Source organism: Lutjanus erythropterus, chromosome 18, assembly GCF_056507025.1.
Source record: "Lutjanus erythropterus isolate fLutEry1 chromosome 18, fLutEry1.hap2, whole genome shotgun sequence".
Taxonomy (NCBI): Eukaryota; Metazoa; Chordata; class Actinopteri; order Lutjaniformes; family Lutjanidae; genus Lutjanus; species Lutjanus erythropterus.
Window position 1 is genome coordinate 17567241 of NC_139334.1, and position 14020 is coordinate 17581260.

Below are 14020 nucleotides of genomic sequence, written 5' to 3' on the forward strand. Positions count from 1 at the left end.
GGGGAACGACATCCATCTCAGCAGCCAAACGCTGGCTGTTTCATTAAGTAGCCCATCCAGGCAGACAGATGTGTTCACCACACAGCCATGTTTGCCTATGCAAGAGCGTGTATTAACCCACAATCCTTTGGGGGAGATTAATAGGCTACCAGCCCCTTTCCATTGATTATCTCCATGCCATTTTCCCCTCCTTTCCTTGGCTAGATATTAAAAACTAATGAAGCCTATTGAAAACGGGAACCGCGAGGCTCTTCACGGATCATTTTAGGTTATTTGGACTCAAACAGAGAGGGATCTCTTTAAGGCACAGTTTGAGTCGAATTAAGAAAATAAATGTGGAGAGCAGTGTTGAAGAAACAGGAGGAAAAAAGAGTGGAGAGCGTCGAGAGTGTGACTGTAAAAAGATGTGTGTTTAAGAAAAGACAACTCTACTCTGACACATGGAGCGGAGACACGGCAGATGTTAGCAATTCCACAGCATAGCAAAGCATTCCTAGTGTTGGAACCACGTCCTAATTGCCATAATGGAGGTGGTAAGCGCTGACAGTAATGGAGTCGTGGGGATCCATCCCCAGCAACCTGAATTAGGGGCCACTTGGCAGATCCACTTCAAGATGGCCTGTGCTTTTTTTTGCCAAGATGCCTTTGTTTTCACTGTTCTGCAAACTTTTTTAATCCTGCTTTTTATGGCAGAATTGTTCTATAGACTCACCAACTTTCTCACCCTTGCAATGGTGTCAGAAGCAGTGTTGCCAGCTGGAGAATGCAGCAATATCATAAGGAAAAATCAGTAAGATTTGTCCGAGCTGTTCCTAAATGCACCAGAAAGATAGTTGATCATTCCCAAGACATCAAATACCAACATTTGGGTTAGTAAAGTGTCCCAAGTGCAGCAAAATAATGAGAAAAGTAAGAAAATACAGGTATATATATATATATATATATTTTATCACAGATTCCTCCTACAGTGGCAGCTGCACTCTCTGTCATCTGGTTTAAAACAGGTCATATGACATCAACAATTCATTATTTATGATACCCTAATCAGTGCAATACACAAGTGAAAACACATAAATAATATTCATATAGTACATATTTTTCAGTTTAAAAAAAGCAGGAATTATAGCCTACATAAGTGATTTCATATGTTGTATCTTTTATTATACAGGTTAATATTTAGGACAAACAGGCCAGGATTTGGGACAACTGCCTGTAATTCAGCACAGTCCTGAATTTTTCAGGACACCTAGTCACCCAAATTGAAATTGGTTGAGAAATGTAACATTTAAGTGCTTTTTATCCATTTACGTGAATGTGTTTAGAGGCCAGTCTTGGCCAAAATGGCGGCAGTGTTGACGTACATTTGGCGTATATATGCCCATGGTTGGCGTGGGTTACAGTGTGGAGGGAGAAGTTCGGGTGGCGTGTGAGATAGACGGGTCAGAGAGACCTGGGCGTATAGTGAGCAAAGAGTTAAAAGCGTCCATGTGATGGGCTCACCTCTGCACCAGGCCTGGTGAAAGGCGGCGGGGTGCTGTCGGGGAAAATGACTTCCTGAGACATTACCATCAATCACCAGACAGGTCAGGCCCCCCGATCCCGCCATCAGGATGGAGAGAAGAGGAGAGGAGAGGAGATGGGGGGATGGGGCAGGAGGAGGATTAGACGAAAACAGAGAGGAAGACTGAGTTAAGGCTTGTTGGGGGAACAGACTATTAACAATCTCTTTCTCTCACTCTCTGACTGTTTTATGTCTTTCTCTTCCTCTGCCTATCTGTCTCCCCGTGTCTTTCTCTCTTTCTATTTTCCGGTCTTCCATAAAAACGGCTACACGGGCATTCAGGAACGGCCCCTGCTGGTCAGAGTCCTCTCCTTGGCTCAATTGCATCATTAATTATTCCGCAGGCAGTGGGCTAGGAGCAAATCTAAAAGAGAGGAAGAGAAATAGAGAGGGAGCAAGAGTTAGATGGGGGAGATGGGGGGGACAGCTGTCTAACACCCCCAGTTGGTCTTGCTTTCACTCTCTTTCTCTTTCTGTAAATGAAGGATGGGAGAAGGGGAGGGGCTTGGGTTACCTCAGTGAGCGGTTGTGTTACATTCCTGAGAAGGGAAAGGGTAGAGGGGGGGTGGTTCAACGAGTTGTTGAAAAGAACACAGACGCTTGTCAACAGCCTCCGAGCTGGGGAGCCATCATGCCTTGCTTTAGGCCCGCAGGTCAATGACCCTCTGTTGCACCCAGATAGACAGAGGTAGAGAGAACCACCAAAAGCCACAAATCACCATACGGTACGTGTCACTGCTTGTCTGTGGCGGAGGTCAGTCAAAAGCCTCAAAAATCTCTAAATCCGTCTCTTTCTCCCTTCACCCATAAAAACACTGTACGTGAGTGACTGTGGATTAGCACCAGTGGAGTAGAAGGAAGAGGAGAGACAGACGGAAAAAACGGCGAGCGCTGGCAGTCATGGCAAAATGGCCCATTAGATTTAAGGAGTAAAAGTTCATCAGCTTTATTAATGGGAAGGTATATAAATGAAGTATGAATTACCTGACTTTTATGGAGTGGCGAGAGTGAAACTGGAGTGTCTTATGATATAATGTTTTAGTGAGCTGTTCTGAGCGCTCTGATGAACAGGCTGCAGAGAGCAGGAGGAGGAGGAGGAGGAGAGAGCAGTGAGAGACTGAAGTGTGCTGGGGTCCCCTGAGTCCAGTGGCTGGAAGGTTGCCTGATTGTTGCTAACATGCGTAGCTGATCGGGTTAGCTTGGAGACAGGGACGTTTGTAGCTTCCAGGCTTATTCTTTGCGTGTCATTAGCTAGCATAGCAAAAAAAAAATAATAAATGTCGGCACAAAAAAAAGGTCAGCCACACACTCTTAGAAATGAGGGTTCTAAAAGGGTTCTTACAAAAGGTGATGAGATTCTAGTCAGAATTATCTGCTTCTGAAGAACCTTTTGGACCACAGAAGCGCCCGGGTGAATTGTAAATTAAACCCTTGGAATATAAAAGGGTTCTCAGTAGAACCTCCTGGATGTGTTCTAGATAAAACTCTTAGAATATAAAAAAGGTTCTTGATACTGACTGTGTTCATGATAAAACATTTGGAATATAAAGAGGTTCTTGGTAGAATTCCCTGAGTGTGTTTTAGATAAAACTCTAAGAATCTAAAAGGGTGTGCAGTAGAACCCTCTGGGTGAGTTCTTCTTTGCACCCTTAGAAGATGGAAAGGTTCTCTGTAGACCCTTCTAGATAAATTCCCTTGGCGTATAAAAAGATCTCTGTGGAACCCTGTGATTGGGTTCTTGTAAGCATTGGAAAGGTTTCTGGATAGATCTCCCAGAGAGGGTTCTGGGTGGAACCATTGGACCTTAGAATGGTTCTCTGTAGAAGATAAACCCTTTTAATATAAAAGGTTCTTCTCTTAGTGTGTTCTAGATAAAACTTTTGAAATTTAAGAATGTTCTCAGTAGAACCCCCTGGGTAGATTCTTGTAATAAGGTGGGAAGGTTTCTGGATAGAGAGAGAACTATTATACCATAGAAGAGTTCTCTGCTGAACCTCATATAGTGGCTTTGGATGAAACCTTTCACAGTTCTAGGTCCAACCCTTTTTGTTGGGTTCTGCGTAGAACTCTCTGAAAAGGTTCCAGGGTTCTATCAGGAATAAAAAAAAGTTCTCTTACTGGGACAAGCTAAAGAACCCTTTATGGTTCTAGTTAGCACCATTTCTAGGAGTGCATTTGTAACTTTGTCGCTCCTCTATACACGTCTGCAGCTACAATCAAACATGCCTATAAACAAGCCTGCATGCACACATACAGTATTTGCGAGCACAAGGACACACACACACAGCCACACACACACAAACACACACACACACGCTGGTGCACAGACAGACACACACACACACACACAAACACACACACATGCTCCCCACCATCCTGTAATAAGCGGTAAGCTGAGCTAGCTGATGGTCATCCTCCCATGGGGCTGCTGGGTGGCTGCCAACTTCCTGCCTGCTTTGTCAGTGGATAAAGCCCCTAACAAACGAGAGGGCTGTAGCTAGGCAGGCCAGCCAGGTCAAAGGTCACCTCGGCCCCCGGGCAGGATTGAGCCTAAGAGCACTACAAGGAGAACGAGGGAGAGGATGGAAGAATGCACTTAAAGATCGGCTGCTATTAACCAGGCCTAAAAGCTATATACCACTCCTTCTCTTCTCTTCTCCTCTCTTCTCTTCTCTTCTCTTCTCTTCTCTTCTCTTCTCTTCTCTTCTCTTCTCTTCTCTCTTTTTTTTGGCGGCACTTCACAAAGGCATTTTAACTCCCATCACATGTCGACTCTGCTTTGAGGAACATTAAGAAAGTGAAAGATCCTGAGGGCATTTGTCAGTCCACACAGCCCCGTGCAGCCAGCCGCCCCTGGGTGTTGAGCAATGACAGGAGATATCTCCTTGACTCATACACCCCCTAGATGAAAGGAAAGCTCAGAAAGACGTGCATTTCTGAAAGGCAAAAAACGGTATTCAGTGAAAAGAGAACAGACACAACAGGTAGGGACGGGGTGGTGACTGATCAGGGCTTGGCTGGCTTTGTTCCATGGAAGTACTTGTGATCTCAGATGAATGCACCTATGGTTACCATCAGCTATGCTCCTCCGTCTCACTGACAGGGACATGATCTGAAGTGTCTGTCTGTCATAGGCCTAAGAGCTTCTCTCACTGGCCGAGGATAGAGGAAAAAGGGGAGATGGTGGAGGAGAGAAGAAAATGTTTCTTTCCACCCCAGCTGTCCATTCAGAGGGAGAGAAAATTTGACATGGTTGACTTGAACACATTTAGCATCATTAGCAAACAGGAAGTGTCCCCTGCAGCTGTTTTTTGGCGGGGGAGGGGGGTTTTCCTGCCTGCACTGTAATGGACAAATGTTACCCACTATGTTTGCCTTTGATTTTTGACCTGAAAACAAAAATTGACATTACAAATGTCCTATGATATCTTCCAAATTGGCTTGACATTCCATAGCTGGCCCCGGGGGTTTCTTGTTTGTCCTCTGTAAGTGGTTGTGCTCTTGTTGTTGTGTCCTGAGGCTCGCTATTAGAATGTACTGGCCTTTCTCTCGAGAATGTGGAGTCTTAAAGAGACAGAGAGGGGGAGAAAGACTAGAAAAAGAGAGCTAAAAGAGGTCCTGGTTGTGTATTTGAATACTTATGCTCATTAAGTTAATGCACAATGAAAGGGAGAACTGTCAAGTGGAAACTCTCAGAAGCTTCTATTTGAAGAGCGAACACACCCGCTTTTCTCTCCCCTGGTCTGTCCATCTCTCTACAAATTAATCTGTTTCTATTTCAATTGAAGATCAGCCCCACTTTACTTTGACTTAGGAAGTTAAACAAAGTCCTAAAGAACACAACAGAGAAAGAGGATAAACTTAAAGAGACCCTGTATGTTAATATTAAGTCCTTCTCCCAACAGACTTTATCAACAGGCTCTACATTGTAAGTGCTTTACTGTCTTGTCATTGCCCCCCTGTGCTTTCTCAACATTTCTTTAAAGTGGCCTGTAAGCTTCAGTAGGCCTGAATAGTGTAATCAGAAAATGCCTAATAATTATTTATGTATTTACTGTGTATTTGTCAGGAGGAGGAAGTGATTGGAGTGCCTTAAAAGTTTAGATTGACTGTAATGATTCAAGTTTTCAAAGTTTGCTTGTGAAATAAACTGCCTGAACATTAAAACTGACTGAATTTGAAAAGACAAGTTGAGTTACTGATGTAATGATTCAAAACAAATAAAGTTTCTTAGTCAAATAATCATAATAATCCAGCTGTACTTGAGAAAACATGCTCAATAAGCTTGAGATATTAAGTTGAATCACTTCTTTTTACGTTTTCTGTTTGAAAAGTCACTTTTCATTTTACCTTCTTTTATTTGATTGAACTATGTACAGAACATTTGTTCAACTTTTCATGTCAAAAAGTTTCACATTAAAAGAACTCATATGTTCTAATATGGATTTTTTTTACAGGTAAAAAATGATTTGGTGAAACCTATTCTACAGGTTTTCTTAGGACGTTTCCCAGTTTAGTTAGTTTAGAAAATCATTGTTTTTTTACAATGTGTACATAGATCATTAAAGCAGTGCCGATGTTTATTCAGAGACTTAGCTCGTTCAGTATACTTTAGCCTGTAGAGTGTGCTTCCAATGACTTTATGACTGGCAACAGTGACAAGTGGTGTGGATATGAGGTTGTCCAACGCAGGGAAAGTGGGTGGGTCCTCTGCTTTGACAGACTCACCAGGCCTCTAATGATCCGCTTATAGGCCCTAAAAGTCCCTCACAAAGGCAGGAGACCAATTACCTCACAGTCCCAAGAACAGGAAATTCATTTTTAGACAATTATTTAAAAAAAACTTAACTTAAAGAAATTTAATAGGAACAAAACCCCTTTGTAAGAGGATGATCCTTTGGCTCAGCTTTAGTCATTGCAACAAGATGTTGTAAAGATTTCTTGAGAGCGAGTAGCGAGCGTGGCTGTGTGTTGACATCAGGCGAGCTGGAGAGCGGAGCAGAACAGAGCCGGGTGCCCCTGAGCAGGCAGTTACCACAACAAAGCCAACAGACTGGTCTGAAAAACCAGGCCAAATTCCTGCCCTCTAGGACCTGGCTTAAAGCTTGAGCGGAAACTTTGAAAGAGGGGGGACGAGATGAGATGAGAAGAGAGGAGAGAAGAGAAGAGGTGGAGTGGAGAGGATACGAGACGAGGCCAGACGGGTTAGCGCGTAGCAAGAAAGGCATAGCTGCTGGGGCCTGTGGAGTACGGCAGGAGAAAGAAGGAGAGATCGACAGAATGAGAGAGAGAGAGCGGAGAGAGAGGAGTCCAGGCCCCCGCTCTAAAGATGGAGGGATCGTATTCCTCCTCTTGAAAGCAGAGGGGCAGCAGTGTGGTGGAAAAAGAAGCCATGAACTCGATCTGACGATTAAATAGGCACATCTCTATGGCTGCAGGCCACAAACGAGACCAGGTCCACCACACAACACAGCACACACACAGTTTGTGTATATATAACTGTTGGCAAACTCCAATAGATCCATGGGTTGAGTTCAGCTGATCCTCATTTGGGAGTCTTTTGCAGATTTCTGCTTAGATAATGAACATTTTTCTCCAGTTTTATTTGCTTTATTGGATAAAAGTGATACCTTATTATCATTATGCATGATAGCATTTGGAAAAGCATCTCTCTTTTTTCTTTGGTCGATCCGCTAAGTCTGGAGGTGCATTGGGATTGTGTGGGAGTGATTGCTATTTAGCCTCATGGAGCTTGGTACAATCAGATGCCTATATCTCGCATATCCTCCAGGACTCCTTCCTCACCCTCTCCCTCCATTCATTCTTCGCTCCTCCTTCCGAATCCCCTCACCCACTTTGCTGTTACTGTAGCTTGGCAGGCGAGCGGGGCAGTTATGCCGTAGAGCTTCTCTACAACCTTGCACCATCTCCAGTGAACATAAATTAATGGTGTAGAGCAAACAGGCTGCTGGCTGAGGGCCAGGAGCTGGCTTCAGGAGCCCAGCCAGCGATTGTTGTGGCGGGCCATGGCAGCAACAGCAGTAGTAGTACTGATGCACTGCCAACCAACCAGTCAGCCAGCCAGCCAGTCAGAGAGGCAGACAGACAGACTGGGGGCCCTTTTGCTCTATAATAGATGCCGCGGGCCTCGCCAGTCCGCCTTGTATTTGCAATCATCACCGTTTTACTGTCAGAGGGCAGTCCACTGAGAGCCCTTATACTTATTGTGGAGGCTCTGGAGTCTGGAGTGAGAGAGACAGAAGTGTAGTGGTATGTTCTGAATGCAGATGGTGTGAGGTGTAGATATGGATGTACTTTCATTTGCTGTTATCGGAGGTTGGCATGCAGTGCGTGCGGTTTGTAGGCTGGCATCATGTGAGTTCTGTTTATAAGTTGGCCGTGTGTGTGTGTGTGTGTGTGTGTGTGTGTGTGTGTGTGTGTGTGTGTGTGTGTGTGTTTGAAAGAGACAGAGAGGCAGAGCAGCAGGGTTGAATCATTGAGTCATGTGGCATTCTTGCCTGTTTTCAGACTGTTGTCAGGAAGCAGTGTAGTTCCCAGTAAAATAAAACAAACACCCAAAACTCCCTCCCACCTCCACCCGTCCAAAAACACACAAAGACAGGGAGGGAGGGAGAGACAGAGAGAGCAATGGAGGTAGAGAAGTTGAGCATAGAGATAAAGATGGACATGGATATGAGTGTAGTGTTGGAAAAAGAACATTTTTATTTATGTAACTGTAGTTTACACACACTGTTCAAAAGAACTTCAACTTTACTTCATTTAGTATACTTAGTTTGGGCTCAGCTAAGTTTGGGAATAAACCAGTCATTCATTCACAATTGATGAAATCAATCAAGTTTATCTTTGAAATGACAATGCTGCATTACTTAGTAATTTTAAACTCATCATAATTGTAATCTGATGCAAATAATTCTTTGTACACTCAACAGAAATATAAACTCAACACTTTTTTGCTCCTTTGCTTGTTTTTGCTCCAATTTTTCATGAGCCGAAGTAAAAGATGTAAGACTTCTGCTGTGCACAGAAAATGTTTATTTCTCTCAAATTTATTTCACAAACTTAAAATCTGTGTCCGTCACCAAGACAATGCTGATTAAACAGCATGACTATTTCACAGATGTGCCAAGGACATTTTTTATCTTAGAAAAATACACTTATTAAGCACTGAACTATGACTGTTTCACATAAGACTACAAATACCCTACTCTGCTTCTGATTGGCTTACCCAGATATTCTAACCCTGACCAGTCACTGTGTATGTCTAAACCTAACAAACCCAAGCAACAAAGGCAGTGAGCAGTAGCCAATCAGAGGCAGAGTAGGACGGGTCATGATTTTAGCCTCCTGGGGAAAAAAATTGGTAAAGGAGAAGCGCTCATGGTTTGGCTCTAACATGGTTTTTTAACAAATTTATGAATACAATTTAGAAAAGAAATAAACCTTTTGTGTGCATCGAAGAAGTCTCAGCTCATGAAAACTGAGAGCAAAAACGAAGTGTTGTGTTTATATTTTTGTTGAGTAATACATACTGATACATTTGAAAAATGATTCCTTTTTGTTGTCATTTCAAAAATATGAAACTCTTCTTTTAATTGTCAATTGTCAATCTATTTGATGTTTCCAGACAGAAGTAATTAACTGCATCCTTCAATTTAAACCACAAAATCTGTCAGAAAACTGCAGCTAAAAAGCCAGATATTGCTCTGTGCATAGTAAACACTCATGATGGATTCAAAAACTCCCAACTGGGTTTATTTGTCATATCTGTTTGATCTCCCAGTAATGCCGATATGCATTCAATCTCATTGTCATTTGTCAAAGAAGAAGCCAATTGTAACATTATTAACAACCGCAACTTCATATTTAAAATGTGCCAATCTTACCCCAACTCGATGCAGAATCCATATTAAAAATGTCATTCCTATATTTGATTGCGTTTATTTCTGACAGTGAATATTATTATCGTCCTCCAGTCACTTTGATTAAAAACAAATAAGATTCCAATCAATGCAAAGAAGGTATATATGAAAGGAAATACTGGGATATAAAAATATTTCCTGTAAAACTAGACACGAACTCATAATAAAGCCCATCAAAAGCTCCCAACACATAAAAGTATTAAAAGTTATTGTTTACAATAATGTCTGTTTAGCAATTGACAGTTTTTCTTAAGTTTATAACAAACAAACAAACACTTTTATAGACTGAAAAATATATATTTAGATTATTTAATAACCCTATCCATGTGACAAAATAGCACAGGCTAAATCACACCAATCATCATCAGCAAACCCTTTCTGTTACCATGGCAGCGGGGTAAACAGCCAATGGCCTGTGATTTCCTGCGAGTCATTAGCATGGAATAGGTTTGCAAGCCGCTGCAACCTTGTGACCTGGCTCTATAACTCATGTCACACACTGATGATGTCATTCATCAATGGGGTCCACCAGGCAAGGGGGCTGCAGGTTCGGCGAGTGGAAAGGGAAGGGGCAGAGCGGGAAAACGTGGTGGGGGTTGAATGGAACGGCCGGGATAATGATCGTGCTGTGGGATTTGACGACGGCAGCAAATAGGTGTCGAGAGAGTATGAAGCTGATGTATAGCAAGCTCTGTGTTGAAGGAGGAGATAGGAGGAGTAGGTGTGGGCGAAAGAAAGGTGTGGTGGTCCAGCCGTATATGTGGTTATTGTATATGGTGAAACGCCAAGCTGGGCTCAGGGGGGGTTTAAGGACCCGAACGCAGCGGATGATGAAGCTACCTCAGCTTGTAATGTTCAGCAACCACAGGGGCCATTACATCCAGCACTATCAGAGAGCACAGAGCACATCACACCCTGTAATTTAGCCAGCAGTTGGTCACACACACACACACACACTCACACACACACGCACAGCTCGATTCTCAATGACTGGCAGAATGCGATCCACCTGCGTTTGTTTGTGTTGATGTTTTTTCCAGGTCAGGTTGTAGGAATTGGACAACATCAGGATAGTGCTCGCTTGTGCACATTAACAGGCTTTAGCATAATTAACAGAGCTGTTTCGATCGGGAAGACCGGTGCTGCTGCCCCGGACAACAAATTGAAGCTGCTCATTTCTGGCTTATTTATAGACGGGCTGTTTTACATTTTGCGGTCAATCCTCTTTTAAGGATATTGGCCTTGGTGTTTGTAACTGAACATATTGAGCGAATCCAAAGCTAGTGGGGAGATTATCAATACCATCCTTGATCTTACTCTGTGTTTGTGTTTCATCCATTAAATAACCATGTCATGCTGTCCCCTGAGGGTAAAGAAGGACATCTCCAGAAAGAAATACATTAGAACAGATTTAGCACGCTGCCTTTATGTGCCTTTGTGTGTGTTTTAATATTTATTCACACATTTATCTCATGTTTGCTCTTTTCAAGTGCGCTTTATTTTACAGGACTCTAATAAGACATTAGGTCTTACTAGCCACACACATCAAATTAGACAAAAACTTGAAGTTATTAGACAGAATCAGAGACACATTGCAACAGAACTATACTGTAAACTAATGTGTATTATTTTCCACTGTTGTACCCTTATTAGATATGTGATTTCACTTAAGTTTACAGTACAGTTCTGTTGTAGTGTGTACAGAAAGAAAGAAAGTCTAATAAGGGATCTAACAGTGGGAAATAATACACTTTAGTTTATAGTATATTTCTGTTGTAATGTGTCCCTAATTACCCTCTAGTTTTTTAAACTTTGATATAAAGTATGGCTTGTTACGTTTTATTTGTGTACAGTTCGGTGTATGGTGTCTAGTTAGTATAGTTATAGAGAATAGTTGTGTTTTTTAATTGTCTAATAAAAAACATTTCTATTTTTTGTCTAATTTAATACAAATACGGCTTGTTATGTCTTGTTAGTATACTGTAAACTAAAGTACGACCCACTTTTCATATCACAATTTTTTTGTGCTCATTGGGTGATTTACAAACTTATATTTTTTTTTACTGAGGCAATTAACATCAAGAGGTTACTCAGAGGTCTAAACAGCCGTTCTCCAATTTCACGGCTGCTGCAGCCTTGTAACCACCACTAGGCCCACCATGCCGGCATACATCTCATGTCTATGTGTGTGTGTGTGTGTGTGTGTGTGTGTGTGTGTGTGTGTGTGTGTGTGTGTGTGTGTGTGTGTGTGTCACCATTGCCACCACACACCATTTTCTGTAGCTGAGATTTCAGAGCGCCATGCTTTAAGCAAAGCTGCCACAACGTAAAGTGTGGGTGGCCTGCAGTTGCAGCCATAAAATGTGTGTGTGTGTGTGTATCTGGGAGGTGGTGGTGGCAGGGGGGGGGGGGGGGGGGGGGGGGGGGTCAGCAAGACAGGCAACAGAGAAAGAGATGAGGAGAGGATGAAGGGAGGTTGTATGTAGGCTTATTGTGCATATGTGCAAGTGGATGCAAGTCTTGGGGTTGCAGGGTTGGGGGGGGTGATCTATTTTGACACAGGAAGGCAAGGAGGGAGGGAATGAGCTGAACGAAATAGGATTTTTTTTTTTTAGTGTCGTGTCTATGTGGTCAGAGTAAATCTCCTTACTCAGGGGTTTTGTGTGCGAGGGGGGCTTTAACGTCCCCACTCTCCTTGATGAGACATCTTTCTTGTTTGTTCAAACCATTCATTACGTGGTGGCTGCTGGACGAGCTATGCCGCTGGCCGGCGTATTTATCACCGAGCTAAAGCGCGCTCCGGCTGACAGTAGGCGATTGATGACCGGGTCTGGGCCTGAGAGGCTGAGGAAGCCTTAATACAATGTAGATGACCCACTCCCATTTCCAATTTAGGCTGCTGCTCTTCTCCACACACCTCCGTATCACATCATCTGTAGCTACGTCTCAATTTGTGTATGTGTGTGCATGTTTGTGTAGCATGCATGCATAAAAAAGAGTGGGAGGGAGTGTGTGTTCTGTTATATTTGAGAGCATGTTTTGATGGTGACCGAGGTCATAGCTAATGTGAAAACGGTGAGGAAACCCACAAGTGTAAGGGGGAGAGAAACAGAGGCTGTACTCTTATTACATGTCGTTGTCCACACACAAACACACACACAAGGATTTAGATATGTATATCTGTTCTTTACACACATATACTATATTTGCACACACATACACACACTCAGTAACCAACAGAAATTGCTCTGTCTTCCTCCAGCCAAGGAAATGTCAGCACCTGGCAATCAAAAAATGTATTTCTATGCAAGCATTATCATCTTTCCTTTGTTAATGATTTTAGCATATTAAAAGGAACTACGTACACAAGTACAAATCAGATTAATCCCTCTCTGCAGCCGGTACTCATTATTTGTCCAATCTCAGCCTTGTTTGTTATTAATTGAGCACATTCCTCAAACCATTTTTTTCATCTCTCCTTTAATTAAAATAGACCACATTTAGACAGGCACTGCTACCAGAAAGTGGGAGAAATCCTCCTCGTCTCTGCTGATATGAAACCTCACTTACATCAATTATTTCAGCAGTAAATGGGAAAATAGTTCTTGAGCAACTGTTATCATTTCATGTTAAAATTGAATTCAATTAACGTAAGCCGGGCAGACATTACCGGCGTCATGAAATTTCCTTTCTCAGTGAGTGCGGAGGAGGAAAGGAGCTGACATACGCAGGTATACAGTGTGAAATGTTGGGCTGTCCCAAATGAAAGATGACCGAGGTGAGAGAAACAGGACGATATCTTTACTTGTGGCTCCAAAAAGTTGCACTGTGGGAAAGGCTGGAAACGACCAAAGATAGCCTGGGACAAAATTCTGAGTGTTAAAAATTTAGGATAACCATCTCACAATGCTGCTACAACCTGAGTCTGCTACCCAAAGCATGAACATACACTTGCGCATCATATTTAGCATATTACAAATAAACATTACCTCAAACTCTCTTTGCAAAATTGGCATCCCAAGCTGGCCTCTTTTTTCTGTCTTGTCTTGTTTTGTCCTCAGCACAAATATATTCAGTTTACTGTCACAGAGGAGTAAAGAAACTTGAAAATATTCACATTTGAGAATCGGAAATCAGAGATTTTGGACATTTTTCATTTAAAAAATTACTCAGAATGATAATCAGTTATTAAAATAGTTGGCAATTAATGTAATGTAATGTAACAGTCGATCAATAATCAATTATTCATTGCAGCTCTAGTCTACATACATCACACTTGATCTCGTAGCCATTTTTATTAGATTCAAGTCGCACAGTGTGGCTTGCAGTCACACAGTCTGAAGGCATCTACGTCACTCTACGTTTTTCCTTGAGTGGAAGAATGTGTGCTAATGGAGCTTGAAACCACCTAAAAATAGAGGAGGATTTAAGTGTCACTTTGTAAAAGGATGTTTTTTGTGTGTGTTGTGATTTGCAGGTGTCACGTCTATGAATGTTTGTTTGTGCCTGTGTGCATTTC

At 42.4% G+C, this 14020-nt stretch overlaps 1 protein-coding gene across 8 annotated transcripts in view; it reads left to right on the forward strand.

The window, feature by feature from the left end:
- meis2a (Meis homeobox 2a) overlaps positions 1 to 14020 on the forward strand; it is a 109807-nt gene that overhangs the window by 58170 nt on the left and 37617 nt on the right. The window lies entirely within an intron of this gene.